The 21,973-nt window shown below is 41.8% G+C and overlaps 1 protein-coding gene across 1 annotated transcript in view; it reads left to right on the top strand.

Annotated features, from left to right (window-relative positions):
* The first annotated feature begins 715 nt into the window (after nucleotides 1–715).
* RAB7A (RAB7A, member RAS oncogene family) overlaps nucleotides 716–21,973 on the top strand; it is a 42,291-nt gene continuing 21,033 nt past the window's right edge. Inside the window, exon 1 of the mRNA XM_008159314.3 lies at nucleotides 716–948. The gene's annotated coding sequence lies outside the window, so the exon portion shown is untranslated. The remainder of the gene's footprint in view (nucleotides 949–21,973) is intronic.

Genomic DNA, 21,973 nt, shown 5'->3' on the forward strand with positions numbered 1-21,973 from the left:
ACTCTGCTATCATTGGTGCAGTCATTTCCAGTTTACTAGAAACATCACACACGTTGGCATCAGACATACTTGGTTCAAATCCCTGCAATACCACTTACTGTGTGAGCTAGATCAAGTGACCTGTGCTGGGTTTCAGTTCCCTATTTGCACAACGGCAAAAATAATCTTCCCTCAAGTGGTTCAAGTAAAGACAAATGGAGACCCCAAAGATGCAGTATGGTTGTACAGTAGGTGCTCAGTACTGTAGACATGGATGCTCTTCCTCACCCTGCTATAAATTCGTGAAATAACCACTGTCTTGTCTCCCACTACTCAGATTTCTCCCTGGGAAAGCCTTTCCTAGAAGAGCAAACTTTGATCATGATCAGCTCTGGGCACACAGGATTACTTGTTTGGCTGATCAGTGCCTGCGGGGAAACGGACTCTAATGGAAGGTCCAGTTTATCCTCGTTTCCACCCTACTTCTTCGCGCGCACACCCCCTCTCCCCACCCCCTCGCATTCAATATTCCGGGGGAGCTAGAGGATGGCTTAAACTGGCGTCTGGATTTAACATGGCGCCGTCCTTTGCCTTGCAGGAGCCTCAAAGATGGCGGTAACCACTGGGAGAAGACATGTTTGTCCCACGTGACCCAGGCCCAGGCCGGAGGCTGCCAGAGCGTGACGCAAGGTCGAGGCGGGGCTCCTTCCCCGCACCCTTGACGTCGAGCTCCTCGTGACAGGTACTTCCGCTCGGGGCGGCGGCGGTGGCGGAAGTGGGAGCGGAGCCGGAGTCTTGGCCTTAAAGCCCAAGGCGGCGGCTGCATTGGTGCTGGAGTCTTGGGAGATCGCCGAAGAGTCTGCTGGAATTGGAACTTGGACTTCCCTGTCCCCGTCCTCCCTTGCACCTTCTTCTCGGCGGGAGCCCTTGTGACACGCCCGGCTCGGAGCCCCCAGCGGAGCGGCCGAGGTAAGCCGCGGGCCCAGCGCGGCCGGCTGCCTGGCCCCATCCCCCTCCTTAGCCCCTCAGTCGCCAAGGCCTCGCGTCATCCTTTTCTTGGGCAGGCTCTGGGTCCGGCCGGCGCTTGGCGCGGAGAGGCCGCGGCGCTCCGGCCTCAGGAGCAGGCCCGGCCTGGGAGAGGTCAGAGGTTGCCGGCTGTGACCTCTGGCCGGCTGGCCGACCCCTGGCCGGCGGTCACGGACGCCTTGTTTACTGGTGGCGTCCAGACTGGAAACCCGGGAAGGTTCCCTGACTCGGTGGCCGCTGGGCGCTGGGAGCCCTGTGCGGCGGTGAGACGCGCTAGCCGGTTGCGTTCCTTGGAGCGGCGATCGGGAAGGTGTCGGAGCCGATCCCCAGCTGTTGTGTCGGGTGGGGACCGAGTCTCCATCCCGCGGGAGCATTGTTCAAGTCGCCCAGGTCTGAGCCACTTTTCTGCCTCTTCAGTTGGACAGGCCCTGACTCTTGTAGTGCGAGAGGTCCCCTGAATAAAGGCAGTGAGTCAGGTCACATGCACTGGGCTCGCCTCAAACACTTGTATACATGTGACACGCCTCTGGCTCTGGGAGGCAGGGAACTTTTTATCATAAACATGTTACAGTAAACCCTGAAAGAAGTTGTCAAACTTCCTGGGGGAAAGATGGTGGTTGGCTGTAGAGCTGTGTTTGAATTACAACCGCGCGTCGGCGGCCGTCTTGCTGCATAATGGTTCCTCAAAGTGGGAAAATGGAGAATAATAATAACAAAACATTTGACTACTTATAATATGCTGTGCAGCATGGCAAGATCGTTGCAGAGATTATCTTGAAGTCTCAGAACAACCATTATGAAATACCATTATTGTGCCCATTATAGATAGGGAAATCAGAGAACAGAGAGGTTGTCATTTGTGTAATGTCACACAGCTGGTAAGTTACAGAGCAGAGATTCAAGCGCAGGCCGTCAAACTCCAGAGCACTGTACTCAGTCTGTGGGTACAGTGCTTTCCGATGACCCTGAAGCTTGTGATTTATCTTTTGCCACCTGGTCTCTGCCTGTCTCCCTCTCTCTGTCTCCTTTCTTTTCTAGTAATGTCATTTGAAACCCTCCTTTGGTAAAATTAGTTCTACCCTAAAGCCATAAAATACTCTTGTTTTCAGTTGTGACTTTTAACACATCTTTTTGTAGTGTAATGCCAGTAAATTAGGAACTCTAGAATTCTAGCAAAGTACTTAATTGAGTTTGAAAATTTTTGTTACCTAAATCTTTTGTCAAATGAAGTAGGCCTGGCTATCCTGCCATGTCGACCTTTCTTAAAACCTTAGTACATGGTGTATAGCCAGTAGGTTCTTTCTTGTTGAAAATAACTGTATCTTCTCTTTGGATTCCAAAAGAATAGGCTTTTGTCTCTTGCTTGTGACTTAAGCAGCTTATTAGCTGTATGACTTCTCATCCGTGGAATAATGGTCCCCTATTAGTGTGTTTCTCTCTTCAGACTTGGGAGAGTTTGTTCAGATGTAAGTCTAAGAACTGGAAAGGGAGTTGTAAATATTTCTTTTTTTGTTTTGTTTTGTAATTTTTATTTATTGATTTTTTAGAGAGAGAGAAACAGTGATTTGTTGTTCCATTTATTTATGCATTCATTGGTGGATTTTTGTATGTACCCTGACCAAGGATCCAACCTGAAACCTTGGCATATCTGGACAATGCTCTAACCATCTGAGCTACCCAGCCAGGGTCAAGTTGTAAGTACATCTGAAGATACTATCCAAACTCAAGCTTAGTATTACAATTCTAATTTCTTTTTAAAAAATGTATTTTTATTGATTTCAGAGAGAAAGGGAGAGAGAGAAACATCAATGATGAGAGAGAATCTTTGATTGGTTGCCTTCTGCATGCCCCACACTGGGGACTGAGCCACTACCCGGGCATGTGCCCTGACTGGGAATTGAACCGGGGTCTCCTGGTTCATAGATCAATGCTCAACCACTGAGCCACACTGGCTGGGCTCTTTTTTTTAACTTTGCTACCCAGCCTAATATATTTAAAGTGAGTAATAAGTATGGTAGCTATAAGTAATATGTTAAAGTTTAGAGGAGAGTATTATAAGCACCTTTTCATTTAGTCATCAAATGTTTTGAGTATCTGCCATGTATCAGGCATTGCTGGATATTGACTCAGGGAGACAGTCATTGTTCCCGTCCTCAAGGAATTAAAAATGGTGAGTGATCATGGCCAACCATTTTGTTGTGGAATGGCTTGGCTGTAGAACTTGAGGCTTTTGGAAAGAGGAGTTGTTTCTTATCTCTTCGAGTAAATCCATAGTAATCCAGTGTTTTGGCTAACTTGAAGGCTTTGTTAATTTAACAGCATTTGTGTGATTTGCTCTTAAAGAGAGTATGGAAGAGAATATTACGGTTTCTAATTGATCATGTTTTTTGAAGAGTAACCTTCAACAATAAGCTTGTTTCTCCTTTTGCTCTGGTGGGAGGGAGTTCATGTCCTGCCATTTAACGCTGCAGATGCTAGCTGTTGCAGCGCCCTTTGAACAAAGACACATTTGGCATGCTGGATTTTTTCTTCTTCAGCTGATGAGGAAAGTTTAATGTAATGCCTACTAGCCACAGTACCAGCATCATCCTAGATTAGTGATGGCGAACCTATGACACGCGTGTCAGCACTGACATGCGTAGCCATTTTTGATGACACGCGGCCGCTGAGGCGGCCGCATGCCAGGATGAAACATTTGCTGCTCCTGAGGATGAAACATTTGCGAAATAATGTTTTTTCCTCAAAGTGACACACTACCCGAGTTATGCTCAGTTTTTTGGCGAAGTTTGACACACCAAGCTCAAAAGGTTGCCCATCACTGACCTAGATAAATCGTATGCCACCCATCTCCCACAACTCTTTGGCTCCCTCTTCATTTAAAGGGGATCTGGGTTTACATTTATAGAACTGCAGAGTAAACAAACAAAGGTGGAATGTCGGAGAAGGTACTAAAAATGGTTTTTATAGTATATCCCTCCAGATAATTGTTAGCAACCACTTGGGGCAACATTTTTATTTTCATTTAAGTTTGCAGCAACTGGATCTAAACCCCCAAACCCCATAATTAACAAACCCCATAATTAAAAAGCATTGCTTTATAATAAAAGTGTGTCTTTGAATTCAATTCCCGACCCCACAACCAAGTGATGCAAAAAGGTTTTGATTTTTGATTAGCTTTGAATAAATCTCTAAAGACATCTGCACTAATAACATTTTCTGCCCTAACATTTGACTTGATATTAGCCTTTCTATGCAAAAATGTAGCAAACCCAGACCCCAGACCACACACATGTGACAATTGTCTTATGCACTGTTCCTCTCTGAGATTTGACATATTTACCATTATTGCTGTGATAAATTGTCTTAATATTCCATTTATATAATTCAACACACATAGCTAAGAAAGATTTGACCAGATATTGAACTGCGAGTTACAGGTAAGGTCTTCCAGGGAAGTAAGGAGAGGAGTCCTCCCTGAGTAAGACTCAAGAGTGGTTCCCCTTGGTACTGACGCCATTCTCTAAAGGAGACTGAAGCTTTAAAAATTAACTACTCCCTTCCATCCCATTTTGTATCCACTGACTTTCTGCTGACTCTTAACCTCCCATGTAACATTGCCATGTATTCCAGGCATCCATTCCTATGTGTTATTAAGCACTTACCTATTAATGCCATCTAATAGATCTCTATGTTTGTCTGCAGTTTGCTGCAGCAACATTCTGCAATATGTCTATATTTTCAGTTTACTCTCACATTTTCTGTTTTCTCCCCACATATGCATTATACACAGAAATAATAGTTTGCATTTATGTTTAAAACTTCTCAGTGGTGATTGTGGTAAAAGTGATGTGGTGGGTAAAATCAGAACAGGCTTTTTAGCAGTGTTTCTGACTAGTTTCAATTTTAGTACTCCAGTCTGATTTCAAAATCAAATTTAAGAATAGCTACTTGCAAAATGTCTTTTTGGGGAAGAAAGAGAGCTTGGATATTGGGTCCAGTGGTGACATACAGTATTGACCTTGTTCATTTGCCTGAAGATGCAGTACTTAATGCAGGGGACCTTAAGCCTTGCCTATGGCTCCCTGTTTAGGTGATGTCATCACTACTGTGGATATCAGTCTGACTGATTCTGTTGTCCATTTCCTGGTCGCCTAGGACTGCTTTATGTCAGTACAGAAGAAATCTGAGGAAGCGTATTAAGGGAGGCCTCGGCATTGGGCAGTGTTAGGAATTCTGTAACTTGCTTGATTCTCAAATGCACTTGTGTGACTGCTGTCAGATACAGTGAAGGATCGGCTGGCTGGCTCTGTTTTCCCCTTCTCTTTCAAGAAAAGATGCCTTGCTTCTTACTACTACTTTCCTGGAGTTATCCAGCTCAGTTCAGGAATCCTTTAACAATTACATTGTGGTACATTTGAAATTAATGCAGAATAATAATGGATGTAAGGTTGAATTTGAAAATTTTTTTTTAATTTTTAAAAAATTGCATTGTAAGTAGTTATATCATTGGTCTCCAGTTTTTGTATGCAATTTTAATTAAAAAGTTTTATTTCCATGTGACAAACCTTTTAGTTTGAGTTACTTGAGACTACATGGCAAAGCTACTATGAATTTAAAAAAACAACAACTGTAGCAACATAGACTTTAATATGTGCCTATTACATATGGTATTTAATCAGTCTACCAACAATTCTCTATGCACCTACAGATCTGGGAATCCCTGAAGTAACTGGGTCATCTGAGTAGCCCACAGGTTAAGTGCCGCTCTTAAATCCTCTGATGGTTGTTAAAGACCATTAATGTTTTGTAGAAATCTTCCTACACAGTATTTATTTTTAAATGCTTTCTAATATTTGTGTAGTGCTTGCAATTTGGATAGGATTTCATTTAATGCTCCCAACAACTGTGTAGGCTTAAAGGGGTAGCCATTTCTGTATTTTCTGTCTGAGGTGACTGAGGCTGGGTGCTCAGGTGGCCCAGCTACCCAGAATGCTAATCTAGGTCTGTTGAAACATAGCTCGGTGTTCTTCCTGAAGCACCATCCTGTCTTTTTGTTTATACATGATTGCCATAAAGGCCTCAGCAGTTGACTGCTTATAAAAAATGTATCTTTCTCCCATAATTTTAGTTAAATGACATTCTCTTTCACTGATTATTAAATGTCAGTTCTTATGGGAGACGGGGAGGGAAGCTAGGAAAATACAGAAGTAAAAAGAAGAAAAATTAAATTCATTACCTAGAGCAGGGGTGGGGAATGTCTGGCCCTGCCAAGGCATTAGGGGTGAGTTAATTAAATGTTTGACCTAATATAGCAGGCTAATTTTTAAGTTGATAATTTTGTATGGCCCATGAATGATGTTATAATGACCCTTGGCAGAAAAAAGGTTCCCCACCCCTGACCTAGAGGAAGACCAAGGTGTTAACTGGTTATTTTCTGCCTATGAATATATACCTTAATACCTTCCTTATGAAATTGAATACAAAATATGGTGAGAATTTAACTGGGGAGGGGACTGAACACTCTTGGATTCTTTGACCTTCGGGACTTCTAATAAACACTCAGAGATGAGAAGCTGGAAATGATCTCCTGGGGATCATAAGACTATATTTTTCAAAGGTTTAATGGCAGTAGGTAAAGAGCCTAATGATGCATCCCGTTCCAGAATAAGGTTTATTTTCCATGGTGACACTGGATAAGTAGCGTGTTGCCCTTAATTTTCAGTAATTTATCATTACTATATTTTATAAACTTAGAATTTGAAGTAGCACCATACATATGGAGAAGTGCACAAATAAGTGAACTTGAAAATTTCCATAAACTCAGAAGTTCCCTTGTGCCTCCTTCAAGTCATTATCATTCCCTCCTCCCCGGTAATGAGTCTGATGATTTTTAACACTTAATTTTGTCTGATTTGAGCTTTTGTATACATGGAATCATATACTATGTACTATTCTGCATCTGGTTTCTATGACTCAATATTGTTTGTGACATTTTGTGTTGTATGTAGTAGCAATTCCATTTTCATTGCTCAGTAGTATTCTATTATGTGAAATACTAGAATGTATTTATTAACTTCTTTTCTTTTGAGAGAGGAAGGGAGCAGGAGAGAGACAGAAACATCTATGATGAGAGAGAATTATTGATCGGCTGCCTCCTGCACGCCCCCCACTGGGGATTGAGCCCCCAACCCAGGCATGTGCCCTGATTGGGAATTGAACCATGACCTACTAGTTCATAGGTCGATGCCTAACCACTGGGCTACACTAGCTAGGCTATTTTTAACTTATTGATGGGCATTTGTGTACGGTGTAGTTTATGGCTGTTGCAAATAAAACTGTATGAGTACACATTTCCATTGAATTAATACAGAAGAGAGGAAGGCTGAGTTTTAGAGTATGTATCTGTATTCTTTTTTTCTTTTTTTTTTAATATATTTTATTGATTTTTTACAGAGAGGAAGAGAGAGGGATAGAGAGTTGGAAACATCGATGAGAGAGAAACATCGACCAGCTGCCTCCTGCACACCCCCTACTGGGGACGTGCCCGCAACCAAGGTACATGCCCTTGACCGGAATCGAACCCGGGACCTTTGAGTCCGCAGGCCGACGCTCTATCCACTGAGCCAAACCGGTTTCGGCTGTATCTGTATTCTTTTGCTAGGGCTGCTTTAACAGATACCACAGCCTGGATGACTTAAACAACAGAAGTTTATTTTTTCGTAATTCTGGAGGCTGGAAGTTCAAGATCAAGGAGTCAGCAGGGTTGGTTTCTTTAGAAGCTTCTCTTTTTCCTTGCAGATAATCATCTTCTGATGTTTTCATATGGTCTTCTGTACATGTCTATGTTCTAATCTCTCTTTCTTATAAGGACACGAGAGGCCCGATGCACAAAATTCATGCAAGGGTAGGCCTTCCTTCCCCCAGCTTCTGCCTTTGCAGCCCCGGCCCCTGCCCGCACCTGCCTTTGCCTGGTGCTGCCACACACCCTGGGTTCCCCAGTTCCACGGAGCCCCTCAATTGATCGCCCTGCTGGCCAGTGGCCTGGACCTCCCCCTGTGGGGCGATCGTGGAGTGATGGCAACCCCCTCCTCACTACCCCCCAACCAGTCACATGGCACCCACCTTGGCTGGCCTGGCGCCAGTGCGTGTCATAGCGTGGTCGTCTGGAAAGTCGTTCTTTTCAGTCGATTTGCATATTATGCTTTTATTATTATAGATTAGTCATATTGATTAGGGCCCACCCTCGTGACCTCATTTAATCTTAATCTCCTTTAAATGCCCTATCTCCAAATACAGTCATGTTCTGAAGTATTGGGGTTAGGACTTCAACATATGAATTGGCAAGACACAGTTCAGCCTATTACACTTTGGTAGTGTCTGCCAATCTTTCAAAGTTGTACCAATTTACACTCCTGCCAGCAGTGTATGAGAGTTCTACATATTCCACATCTTTGCTAATATTTGTTATTTTCAGTCTCTTATTTTCGCCCTTCTGATATGAGCCTGCTTCTTTATGGCTCCATTCAGTACCAGCGTAGGCAATCCTTGAGAGGATGGAGAGATTGTTTTGTAGCTAAATTTGTCATAGTTTGAGAGTACAGTTAAACCTTGGTTCTTGAACATGTCCCATCTTGAACAATTCAGTTCTCAACCAAGCGGTTCATGTAAAAAATGTCTTGGTTGTGGAACAAATTGGGTTCTTGACCTGACAGCCTTTCATATATCAGCATGACAAAAAGCGTCTCTCAGGCCACAAACATAGGAGAGAATGCAGGAGTGTGAGTCAGGTTACTATAAACCTTGCCTTGTTAACATCTCAGGAAATTGTGCTGTGAATATTTTTGTGTTTTTTGGCTTTTGTTGCTAGCAAAATGGACGATTAACACAATTTTAAAACATAAAGAGGCCATAAAGAGTGCTGATGTTGCCCTGGCCAGAGTGGTTAGAGTGTTGTCCTGTACGCTGAAGGGTTGCAGGTTCGATTCCTGGTCAAGGGCACATACCTGGGTTTCATACCTGCAGGAGACAGCTGGTCGATGTGTCTCTCTCACATAGATGTTTCTCTCTCTCTCTCTCTCTCTCTTTCTCCCTCCCTCCCTTCTACTTTCTGAAAAGCAATGGAAAAAAATATGCTCAGGTGAGGATTAACAAAAAATTTAAATAAGTAAATAAATAGAGTGCTGATGTTGCTAAAGTGTGAAAGTGCTCCTGAAACAATGATCACAGGCAATTGAAGAGGTAGAAAATTGTTGTTGATTTGGGTAAACAAAAGGAAGTTAACCTGTGCCCTGCTGGTGTTGCTCAGTGGTTGAGCATCAGCCCATGAACCAGGAGGTGTCACGGTTTGATTCCTACTGTAGTCAGGGCACGTGCCTGGTTTGTGGGCTCAGATCCCAGTAGGAGGTATGCAGGAGGTAGGGGATCAATGATTCTCTCTCATCATTGACTTCTCTCTCTCTCCCCCTTTCTCTCTCTGAAATCAATTTTTAAAAATTATTTTTTTTATATATCTTTTTTTTTAATATATTTTATTGATTTTTTACAGAGAGGAAGAGAGAGTGATAGAGAGTTAGAAACATCGATGAGAGAGAAACATCGATCAGCTGCCTCCTGCACACCCCCTACTGGGGATGTGCCCGCAACCAAGGTACATGCCCTTGACCGGAATCGAACCTGGGACCTTTGAGTCCGCAGGCCGACGCTCTATCCACTGAGCCAAACCGGTTTCGGCTAAAAATTATTTTAATAAAAGTAAGCCTGTGACAGCATTTTGAAGGCAGTGATATGTGTAAACGCGAAGAGCTGCATATTTACCTCTTTTTAAAAAAAATATATTTCTTTATTGGTTTCAGAGAGGAAGGGAGAAGGAGAGAGAGACAGAAACATTAATGATGAGAGAGAATCATCGATCGGCTGCCTCCTGCACACCCCCCACCGGGGATCAATCCCACAACCCAGGCACGTACCCTTGGCCGGAATCGAACCTGGGACCCTTCAGTCTGCAGGCCGATGCTCCATCCACTGAGCCAAGCCGGATAGGGCTGCATATTTACCTCTTGAAAGATACCCCTGGAACGAGTGCTGAAAGTGATAAATATAAGGCTACTAGGGGGTGGTTTGATAAATTAAGAAAAGCAGTGGGGGTTTTAATAGATTAAACAGTACATTAGACATGTACTGTATGTAAGAAAGGTTAAAACAAGGAATCATTTGGGTGTCTGGAATGAATGATTTGGTTCTCGAACATATTGCTTCTCGAACAGCCTTCCAGAATGAATTAAGTTAGAGAACCGAGGTTCCACTTCACTGTAAATGCTTCTGAAATCCATTGGAACTAGAAAAGCAGAATGGCTTGAGACTAGTGAGCAGTTGGCTCTTCATAGTTAACCTTGTGGATTAGTTTTTGCTTTTATAATCTGGCTCCATTCCCAGTGGTAGAATTGGCATCAAAATATCATCTGTGGGTTATAAACCTATCCATAGTAGATAGTGCTTCATTCAAACTCCTCTTTAGTTTGACACATGAGTCCTTACAATATGTATTCCTAACATACATGCTAGAAGTAGTTCTCTTTTGCATGTCCTGACTGATAATCTAGATATTAATTGGTATTTGACAAACAGCTTTCTGGCTGAGTGATCTTGAGGTTTGTACATCCACCGAAGAGCTTAGTTTGGTTGGAATGTTATTACAAGACTTTGCCTCTTCCCCACTCTGACTTCCTTAGGGAGGGAGAAATCATTATTCTAGGATGGATCTTGAAGTATTACTCAGTCAACTTAAAAGATATTTTCCAGTTCTAACTTTGAATAGTAAGTTACTATTTGTAGCATGTCAGTTATGCTTTTAAGCCACTAATTAATACCTATAGCTTTCCTGAATTATAAACTATGTGTTCTGTTTTCATTTGACAGATTTTTATTGTATGCTATAAGAAAACACTGCTGGCAGCTATGGGGAGTATAAAATAAAAAGAACTGGAGGTTTAGGAATAATTGTGAAAATAAGGCAGATGAGAGTCATAAAAATAGCTTAAAGAAAATGCTAGAGGTGATCAGTGGCTGGATTAAGTGGATGCTCAGTGGATTCTTGGATAACTTAATATGGAGGGAAGACTTGGGAAACCATTACAGTTGTAGGGAAGGCATAGCACATGAATGGAGATAGGGAAATGGTAATAAGGCAAATGAAGGGACTGCAGTATTTCCAATTTGGGAATGACTATATGTATGGGGGCAGATTGGGGAGGGGCAGAGGGAAAGGTAGGCACTTCAATGCCATGTTTGAACCGTTTATGTTTAAAAGTATCAGCCAAGCCCTGGCTGGTGTGGCTCAGTTGGTTGAGCATCATCCCATACACCCAAAGGTTGCCAGTTTGATTCCTTGTCAGGGCACATGTCCAGGTTGCAAGCTCGATCCCCAGTAGGGGGTGTGCAGGAGGCAGCTGATCAGTGTTTCACTCTCACATTGATATTTCTATCCCTCCCTCCCTCTCTCTAAAAATCAATTTAAAAAATCTTAAAAAAGAAAGTATCAGCCAAAGTGATATTTCACTGGATGATGCTAGAATAGAATAAGATTTGGTATCCAAATTATGAATGAGGAATAGCTTTGATGTTGGTTATAATTTATCTAACGCAGCACATATTTAGAGATTGGTGGGACCAGGCCTGAAGTGCAAATGTTATGCTTAAACCTTCAAAGATCTGCTTCCTCAGCAGTGCCTTTAACACAGGTTAAAGTGTGGGAGCTGGATATAGGATATAAGGATATAGGATGGTGGAAGATAGTTTGTTCCTTTAGCCAGCCCTTCCAGTGTGGGCTCGTCTTAGCAATTTATGAACAATTTGTTTTACTGGGTAAATGCCTGAGATGATCTAGGGTTGATATCAAAAGCTTTGTTATAATAGTTATGTGTAACTGTCTGTCTTACTAGCTATCTGCTTTCCAGTCTGCCTTACCAAAAAGAAGGGAAATGGGCCCTGGTCTCTTATTAAAAGACTCTTAGCTCTTGGTTTGGTACCTGCATTTGGAAAGCTTGAAAACAGTGGGAGCATCACATCCAATCTATTGACCTGGACTGCAAAATCCTCTAAACAAGAATTCCCTCCCAAGGAACTTGCTTCTTTATGAAAGTTGCCTTAGTATTTTCTCTCCCTAGATGAATGTGATACCTGAAACAAAGTATATACATATATACACACACACACACAATGTCTTTACATTTTATAGAGCTCAACTGTTACCTTGTTTAAGCTTCGTTCCAGAGTTCAAACAACAGAATTTAAGTTTTAAGTTACCACCGTCTTTTTTCAGATGAGAAAAATGGCCTGAAAGGACATGCTTAATACCATAGAATCGTGGGACCAGGACTCACTCAGTATTCTCAGTTGGCAGGTTTCTGTAATCTTAATAGTGGTGAGAAGAATAGCAAGAATAGTATCTTCTATTTAAATTTTATTATTTAGTTTTATTTAAGTGTGTCTTTTTTGTTTAGGTTTTTGTGTGTGTTTTGTTTTGTTTTTTAAGAAAGAAGGATGCTTTGACTATTCCGTTTCTTTTGAAATGTAAATTTCCAGCTAGTGAATTTTCAAGCATTATCAGACTAAATAATACTAGGTTATTCTGTAGCAACAAATAATCTTAAAATGGCCGGAAGCAATATAGGCTTATTTGCTGCTCATGCAGCATGTTCAGCATGGGTTTCCTGGAGCTCTGTGTCATTCTTATGGCAGCTGAAGGAGCGGCCGCAATATGGAATATTGCTGGCTGTCTTGACAAAGTGAAAAACAACAACAACAAAAAAACTATTGGTGAGTCTTAGTCCTATAGTTAAATGTCCTAGCCCAGAAATGACATGTCACTTCTGCTTACAACTCCCTGGACAGAATGAGTCACATTGCACAAGAGACCAAGAAGTGTGATTCTACTATGGACTTGGAAAGCAGAGTTGGGAATATTTGGGGAAATGGTGCTAGTTTTATACCGGTTTGCTTTAATAGGTAATAACTGTTGGGTGGGGGGAGGGAATGCTTCCTCCAACAGTTATTGTAATTTAAAAAATTTTTTGTTTTAGTCGGCTGATACTTAAAATGCTAAAAAAAGATACCAAGCTACCCATCATCATTACTGATACATCACTTTCCTGTCCTAAGAAATCCATTTCTTTTATTTATTTTTAATTTTTAAATAATTCTTTATTGTTGAAAGTATTACATATGTCCCCCTTTTTCCCCCCATTGGCCCCCTTCAGCCCACCTCCACCGTGCCCCAGGCCCTCACCACCCCATTGTCCGAGGCCATGGGTCGCATATATATATATATATATATACATACAAGGTTCTTGGTTGATTATTTCCCACCAACCCACCCTCCCCTGCCTTCCCTCCGAGATTCCGCTCTCTGTTCCATGCTTCCATGTCTCTGGATCCACTCTGTTCATCAGTGTATTTTATTACTTAGATTCCACATATGAGTGAGATCATGTGATACTTGTCTTTCTCTGACTTATTTCACTTAGCATGATACTCTCCAGGTTCTTCCACGCTGTCTCAAAGAGTAAGAGATTCTTTTTTTTTTACTGCTGCATAGTATTCCATAGAAATCCATTTCCTTTTTTGTCCCCCCGGCCCCCAGTCCCGGCCGTCATCCCCCACCCCATTGTCTGTATCCATTGGTTATGCTTATGTGCACACAAGTTCTTTGGTTGATCTCTCTTCACCCCCACACCCACCCTCCTACCCCCCATCCCCACCCCTGCCTTCCCTCTGAGGTTTGACAGTCTGTTCGATGATTCTGTGTCTCTTGGATCTGTTTTTGTTCATCAGTTTATGTTCTTTATATTCCACAAATGAGTGAAATCATGTGATACTTATCTTTCTCTGACTGGCTGATTTCGCTTAGCATAATGCTCTCCAGGTCCATCTATGCCGAAATCCATTTCTTTTAAAGAATTAAGTGTGATAAGCTCAGTTTATGCGACTTGAAATATCCTTTGCATGACATAAGTTTAGGTCCTATTCCTTCCCTGTGTTAAAAAAAAAAAATCAAATAAATTTTAAAAATCTTATTGGCTGGATTCAATTTTTCAGGAATCAGGCAGCATCTCATTAGCAGATAGAAAGGAGCACTTAAGAGCTATACAAAATAGAAGACTTCTAGGGAGGAGGGGGCAAGACAAGGAAGTTAACAAATAAAGTGGATTATTGGTGGTAAGGTAACCTTCCCTTATGGGATAGCAGGGGTCTATCAAGCAGATTACCTCACAACTTCTGAACAGGTAATTCCAGATTGACTAGTTTAAGATTCTATTGCTGGAGGAAGCTAAAACTGTAATTAAGTCAGGCATTAATTCTCGGTTTGGTGACGTGGAGCTTAGTACAAGTGACTCCATTTGGGTTTTTAACACCTGTCCACAGAACTCGGTGTTCCCTAACTTGTCTTCCTTGCTTTGGTCTTCTTTTGATGTACATCCCATATTGCCCTGAAATCCTTTACTTACCTTTTCCACACTATAGTTTATTCCCTGCTCCCTTCAGCTTGGTTTCTGCCAGTTCCTTTCATTCAGGTATCATCAGCTCCATTTTATTTTATTTATTTTTTAAATATATTTTATTGATTTTTTACAGAGAGGAAGGGAGAGGGATAGAGAGTTAGAAACATTGATCAGCTGCCTCCTGCACACCCCCTACTGGGGATGTGCCCGAAACCAAGGTACATGCCCTTGACTGAAATCGAACCTGGGACCCTTCAGTCCGTAGGCCGACCTCTATCCACTGAGCCAAACCTGTTAGGGCTCATCAGCTCCATTTTAAAGCTTTTCCTGGCTGTTTCAGTTTGTACTATTCTTACCTTTCACTGAATCCTTGTAAATGCATTTTATTTATTTACTTATATATTTTTTAAAATTTATTTCAGAGAGGAAGGGAGAGGGAAATAAAAAACATCAATGATGAGAGAATCATTGATCAGCTGCTTCCTGCATGCCTCCTACTGGGGATTGAGGCTGCAACCTGGGCATGTGCCCTTGACCAGAATTGAACCTGAGACCCTCAGTCCGCAGGCCGACACTCTTAATCACTGAACAAAACCAGCTAAGGCTGAAACGCCTTTTTATCTTGGCTAATATAAGGGTCATTGTCATTAGTCCTGGGCTCCAATCTTACATCTGAATATTTTTATAAACCCAATGACTACCTATGAACTTCTGTTTTCTCATCTGTTAAATGAACGATCCCCAGTGGGGGGTGTTCAGAAGGCAGCCAATCCATGATTCTCTGTCATCATTAATGTTTCTATCTCTCCCTCTCCCTCTCTGAAATCAATAAAATATATTTTTTAGAAAATGTTTGACTTATTAATCTAAGAAGTGCAAATGGAACCAGTTGGTCCTCATTTCTAGCTGCAGGTATACCTCGTGTTATTGTGCCTCACAGATGTGTGTTTTGTTACACATTGAAAGCAAGATCCTATATAGCAAAAGGATAGACTCACTTTATTGAGACACTTGCTTTATTGCAGTGGTCTGTAATTGAACTCACAGTGTCTCTGAGGTATATCTGTGTATGATTAATAATGATCTGTGCTAATGATAGTTGGGGTATGGTGAAATGAAAATACTAATTTATTGCTGGTAGGGAAAATTATTTATTCTGGAATTAATTTGTCAGTATATTTCAAGAATATTAAAAATATCCATACTGTTTACCTGCATAGTAACACATTTGTGAGATTATATACATAGATTCATTTCATCAAATTAAAAGCAACTGAGTGCTTAATAACCAGGAAAGGAGTGTAATTATCCATATGCTGAAATATCATGCAATCTCAATGTTAATAGCATGGGAAGATATTTAAGTAGAAAAAAACAGACTGCAAAGTTATAAACAGTATAATCTCAACCATTTGCTGGAAACCTGTAAAGACCTATACCTTGATGCTAGTAGTGATTGCTCCTAGGAGATGGAATTGTGCGTGGCTTTTATTTTTCATTCCTTTGTACTTACCTGAATTTTCTACAACTCAGTACTTTAATTGGAGGTGGTGAATGGGGGACAGGGCAGTACAAAAGTCTTTTTTTTTTAATATATATTTTTATTGATTTCAGACAGGAAGGGAGAGGGAGAGAGAGAGAATATCATCAGTGATGAGAGGATCATTGATCGGCTGCCTCCTGCCTCCTGCCTTCTCCATGCCCCACACTGGGGATCGAACCCTGGCCTCCTGGTTCATAGGTTGACACTCAACCACTGAGCCATGCTGGCTGGGCCAAAAGTCATCTTTTTGGTTAAGATTTAGTTGTTCACATGGATGTCAAGTACAGCACAGGGATTATAATATAGTCCATAATAGTGTAATAACTGTGTATGGTGTCATAGTTGCTGGAAATCTCAGGGAGAAACTTTGTAATCTTTTTTAAAAATAAAGAAATACTGCCCTAACCAGTTTGGCTCAGTGGATAGAGCGACGGCCTGAAGACTGAAGGGTTCCAGGTTCGATTCCGGTCAAGGGCATTTACCTTGGTTGCAGGCACATCCCCAGTAGGAGGTGTGCAGGAGGCAACTGATCGATGTTTCTCTCTCATCGATGTTTCTAACTCTCTATCCCTCTCCCTTCCTCTCTGTAAAAAAGCAATAAAAAATATATTTTTTAAAATAAAGAAATACTGATACATGGAACAGATTGGAGGGTGCCAGAGGGGCGATGGGTGGGGATGATTGGATAAGGAAAATGAAGGGATTAAAGAACATAAATACATGTCCCATGGACGTGGACAATAGTGTGGTGAAGGTCAAGGGAGGAGGATGGGAGGGGGAGAGGGGGTAGGTAGAGATGGGGGAAATCTGCAATAATGTCAACATAAAAAAATTTTAGTATATAAAAAAAGAAAGATCTAGCTGTTATAGGTAGGTAGCTTGGAAACACAAAGAAGCAAGTAAAAATGTTAATAGCCTATAGAAAATCAGTTGGTTTAACTGTCCCAGTCTTACTGAATCTTTAACATTTACTCAGATATTTTGAGTCATCATTACAATTTTGTATCAGACACACAAATAAATCAGAACAGTGATTATTGCCTCAGTCACCAGAGGGAACTTTTAAAAATGCCTGATGGAACCTGCTCCCTAGCCCTGGTGAATCAGAATCCTTTCTGCAGTGAGAGCTGGTGGTATTGCAGAACAGCATGATTAAGTACTGGGCCTGCACTGACACCTGATAATTCCAGCTCTACCTTATTTGATTTGTGCCCTTGAATCTAATAAACTCCTGGTTCAGCTTAATTCCCTGCATTTTACACGGTTACCTTTATGGCTTCGCCTCCACTTGAGCTGTCATTGTGTTTCTGATCACCATGCAAAATTGTCCTACTTACAGAAATTCAGACTTTGAAATGGCCCACTGACCCCCAACTTACTACTCTTCCCTGCTCTTCTTTTCCCCACGCTTTTGTTCTCAGAGCGCGCGCGCACGCGCACACACACACACACACACACACACACACACACACACACCCTTTGCATTGTCTATCAGGCCTTTTCTGCCCTCACTAACCCTGCCCAGCCTAGATCCTTGAAAGGTATTTTCCCTGACCTTTTTACCTCCTTGGTGTTTCCTTATTGTGTCTGTCTACATGGTCATTTGACTTCTCTGCTTCAGAGATGAGAAAAGTGATGATAACTCCAGGCTAGTGGAGAGAAACTCTACATTTTGATTGATTACACAAGAAAGGTACTTGAGGGAAAGAATCAATTCAGCATATGGAATACTATTAGTGTTTGTCACCAAAGTGGCTGTTCTTCTAGGGAACTCTTTCTAAAGCTCACTGATGAGGTTTCGTTTGATAGCAGAAGAAAGAAAATGTGTTCTGAATATACCTTATTCTAGAAAGGTTTTAGAAGATGCTTATATATAATCGATTAATGAATGTTACCTAAAATGTTCATTTCCAATGAACTGCAGATTTTGTAATAAAAAAAACAAACAGGATAATTTAAGAGAAACATCAAAAGTGCTTTATTCAAAGTAATGTCCATCGCTAGCTACACATTTCCACCATCTTTCAGGTAATTTGTGGATACCGTCCCAATAGAACTTTTCTTGTTTTGAGGCAGACCATTCAGACACCCAATTTTCCACTTCTTCTGAGCAGTACGTTTTGAAGTGCTGCTCAGAAAGTGTGTGTGCCATCGATCGGAACAAGTGGTAATATGAAGGAGCAAGGTCTGGTGAATACAGCAGGTGTGTTAATACTTCCCAGGCAGGATCTTTTTACATGTCTTTAACTGGTTTTGAAGAGTGTAATGGTGCATCATCATGAAGCAAAATTACTTTGCCGTGTCTTCTGGACCATTCTGGTCGTTTTATGATCAAAGCATGGTTCGAATTGATTATTTGTTGTCAGTAGCGATCAGTATTAACTGTTTCACCTGGTTTTAGAAGCTCATAATAATACCACACCTTCCTGATCCCACCAAACGCAGAGCATTGCCTTCTTTCAGAAGTGATTTGGCCTTGCAGTCGATGTTGATGGTTGACCTGGATCAACCCATGATTTTGTGCGTTTGAGATTCTCAAAATAAATCTACTTTTCATCGCCAGTCACAATTCGATGCAAAAAAGACTTTCTTTCGTGCCATTGAAGCAACATTTTACTGATGACTTTTCGGTTTTCCATTTGTCTTTCGTTCAGTTGATGTGGCACCCATTTTCCTTCCTTTAAAATCTTTCCCATTGCTTGTAAACGATCGGAAATTGTTTGCTGAGCAACATTTGATCTTTCTGCAAGCTGTTTTTGAGTTTGACATGCATCTTCATCCAATAATGCTTGTAATTGTTGGTCTTCAAACTTTTTCAGTTGACCTGGATGTTCTTTGTCTTTCACATTGAAATAATCACTTATAAAGCATTTAAACCAGTGTTCACAAGTATCTTGAGATGGAGCATGTTCACCATAAGCTTCCCAAAGTATACGATAACTTTCAGCAGCACTTTCCTTCAAAATAAAGTAATGAATTAAAACTTCCCGCAAATGCTCTTTTTTGGCACAAAATTCGACATTTTTAAGCATAAGAAGATCTATGATGTTAACACTTCCAGCAAATTTGACATATGAAGTTTTGAAGCTTGTTGTCAATACAACAAAATAGCATACATATCAAATCGCATATATATCAATACTAGAGGCCTGTTGCATGAAAATTCATGCACTGGAGTGGGGGTTCCCTCAGCCCAGCCTGCCCCCTCTCACAGTCCAGGAGCCCTCAGGGGCGGGAGGCGACGCAGCGATCAGGGGAAGGCGACGCCCCCATCACACCTCTACTGCTGCCACTGCCGGCAGCACAAGCCTTGGCCAGCCCTGGTTACCTGAGCCTCAGGTAGCCCTGGGCAGCTGTGCAGCTGCCATCGGAGGCTTGCCTGCGCCTTGGGCTGGCCCTGGGCAGCTGGGGGGCTCCGGAGGCAGGAGTGCAGAGCAGCCAGACCCACCTGGGGGCGGGCCTGGCTATGCTGCATGCCTGCCACCCCGGTGGGGCTGAGGGGACTGGGTGCCGCCATCTTTTGATGGTGTGGCAGTCAATTAGCATATTCACTCCTTATTGGCTATGGGCACCACCATCTTTGTGAGGGTGTGACGGTCAATTTGCATATTCCCTCTTTATTAGATAGGATATGTTTTACTCCACCTATTGAAAAAAATCCACATTAACCAGTACACCTGGTACATAACAACTTATTCTGCTCTGCCTGATTCATTTTCTCCTGTAAAAATAAGTTGTCTATGTATTAGGGAACTGTTTTGCAATTACAAATTTCTATAGGTTGTTAAAAAGTAATTACAATATTCAGAAATCCATGAAGATGGTGATGGAGATGGGTTACTGTAAGCAAAAACTACCAGTGGAGATTTTAATGACATGTGGCTTGGGTAGCTTCTTGTGGCAAAAGTTGTGTACAAGTTTTGTTTTGTTTTGTTTATTAGCTTTTTTTTCTAGAAACAAGTGTCCCATTCTTGATCCTGGAGAGCATTAAGTACAAAAACACATCTCTCTCACTCTTTTTTTAAAAAATATATATTTTATTGATTTTTTACAGAGAGGAAGGGAGAGGGATAGAGAGTCAGAAACATCGATGAGAGAGAAACATCGATCAGCTGCCTCCTGCACACCCCCTACTGGGGATGTGCCTGCAACCAAGGTACATGCCCTTGACCGGAATCGAACCTGGGACCCTTCAGTCCACAGGCCGACACACTATCCACTGAGCCAAACCAATTAGGGCCAAAAACATATCTCTTAACCTTTATCAGTTTAAAACCATTTATGTCCTAGTGAAACCAGATGTGTGATTTCTTTGGATCAACTGTTGATCAACATTTGCAACAACCCCCAAATATTTAGCAAGCCCTACGTGAAAATGTGAGAGAGATAAAATACTAGATTGCGTGCTGAGGCTTTGCGACTGCTATAGTGGGGACTTATGGGACTTGCACACTGCATCCTCAGGTCATTTCTGGGATTTCTCCCACTGGTATTTGCAAACGAGGAAAGGCTCCTTGCTGCCCAACAGGGTCAGCCTGATAAGATGGCCACACAGACAAGCCTGCAGCCTGTGTAAACAAAAAGGCAAATGGAACAAACATGAAATCTGTCATGCAGGACTAGGGAGCTTGTTTCCTTCTTTCTTTCTGATATTATTAATAATACTGAGTACACTAGTGAAACTCACTAAACCAAGTTATAGAAATCCCTTTTCCCATTCTCAAAATTAATGACTTTCTTAAATATTCTTCAAGAATTTCTTTGTAAAGCTTCTTATCTTCTATTTATCCTTTCCCTTAATTTATCCTTCTTTGGATTTGAAATTTGCCCCAAGTGTGATATTCTGATCTCTAGTCCAAAATGTGATACCAGACCTTGGGATGAGACTCTTAAACCTTGGTCAGGGCAGTCCCTTGGGAGGAAGATGGTAGTTTAACAGGTAGTTTGGAATATAAACTCAAACCTCTTTATAGTGCTTTGCAGATATTGGAAGGAGGGGGTGTTTGTTTGTTACAAATTTAAGGTTTGTGGTAACCATGTTTTGTGCAAATCTATTAGCGCCATTTTTCCGACATTTACTTCATATGTCTGTTAATTTTGATAATTCTCTCAATATTTCAAAATTGTTCATTATTAATATACTAGAGGCCTGGTGCATGAAATTCGTGCACTGGGGGGGGGGGTGTCCCTCAGCCCAGCCTGTGCCCTCTCACAGTCCAGGAGCCCTTGGGGGATGTCTGACTGATGGGGAGCGGGCCTAAGCCGGCAGTCAGATAGCCTTAGTGCTGCTGTGGAGGCGGGAGAAGCTCCTGCAACTGCGCTGCGCTTGCCAGCCGTGAGCCTGGCTTTTGGCTGAGTGGCGCTCTCCCTGTAGGAGTACACTGACCATCAGGGGCACCTCCTGCATTGAGTGTCTGCCCCCTGTTGATCAGTGCGAATCATAGCGACCAATTGTTCCACCGTTCGATAGGATTTGTTATAGTGACCTGTGATGTTAATATTGTAATTGTTTGGGGTGGGGTACCACAAAACTTGCCCATATAAATAAGAGGGTGAATGCAATCGGTAAACATTGTGTGTATTCTTACTACTCCAGCAATCAGTCATCCTCGCCTTTCCCTCTCCTTGGGCCTCCCTATTCCCTAAGATACAACAGTATTAAAATTAGCCAATTAATAACTCTACAATGGCCTCTAAGTGTTCAAGTAAAAGCTAGAAATAATTAAGCTCAGCAAGGAAGGCATGTTTGAAAGCTGAGATAGGTCGAAAGTTCACCCTCTTGCGCCAGTTAACTAAGTTGTGAATGCAAACAAAGAAAAAGTTCTTGAAGATTAAAAGTGGTATTCCAGTGACCACAAGAATGATAAGAAGACCAAACAGACTTATTGCTAATGTGGCAAAAGTTTTAGTGGTCTGGTTGGAAGATTAA

This window comes from Eptesicus fuscus, chromosome 12 (genome assembly GCF_027574615.1).
Source record: "Eptesicus fuscus isolate TK198812 chromosome 12, DD_ASM_mEF_20220401, whole genome shotgun sequence".
In the NCBI taxonomy this organism is placed as follows: domain Eukaryota; kingdom Metazoa; phylum Chordata; class Mammalia; order Chiroptera; family Vespertilionidae; genus Eptesicus; species Eptesicus fuscus.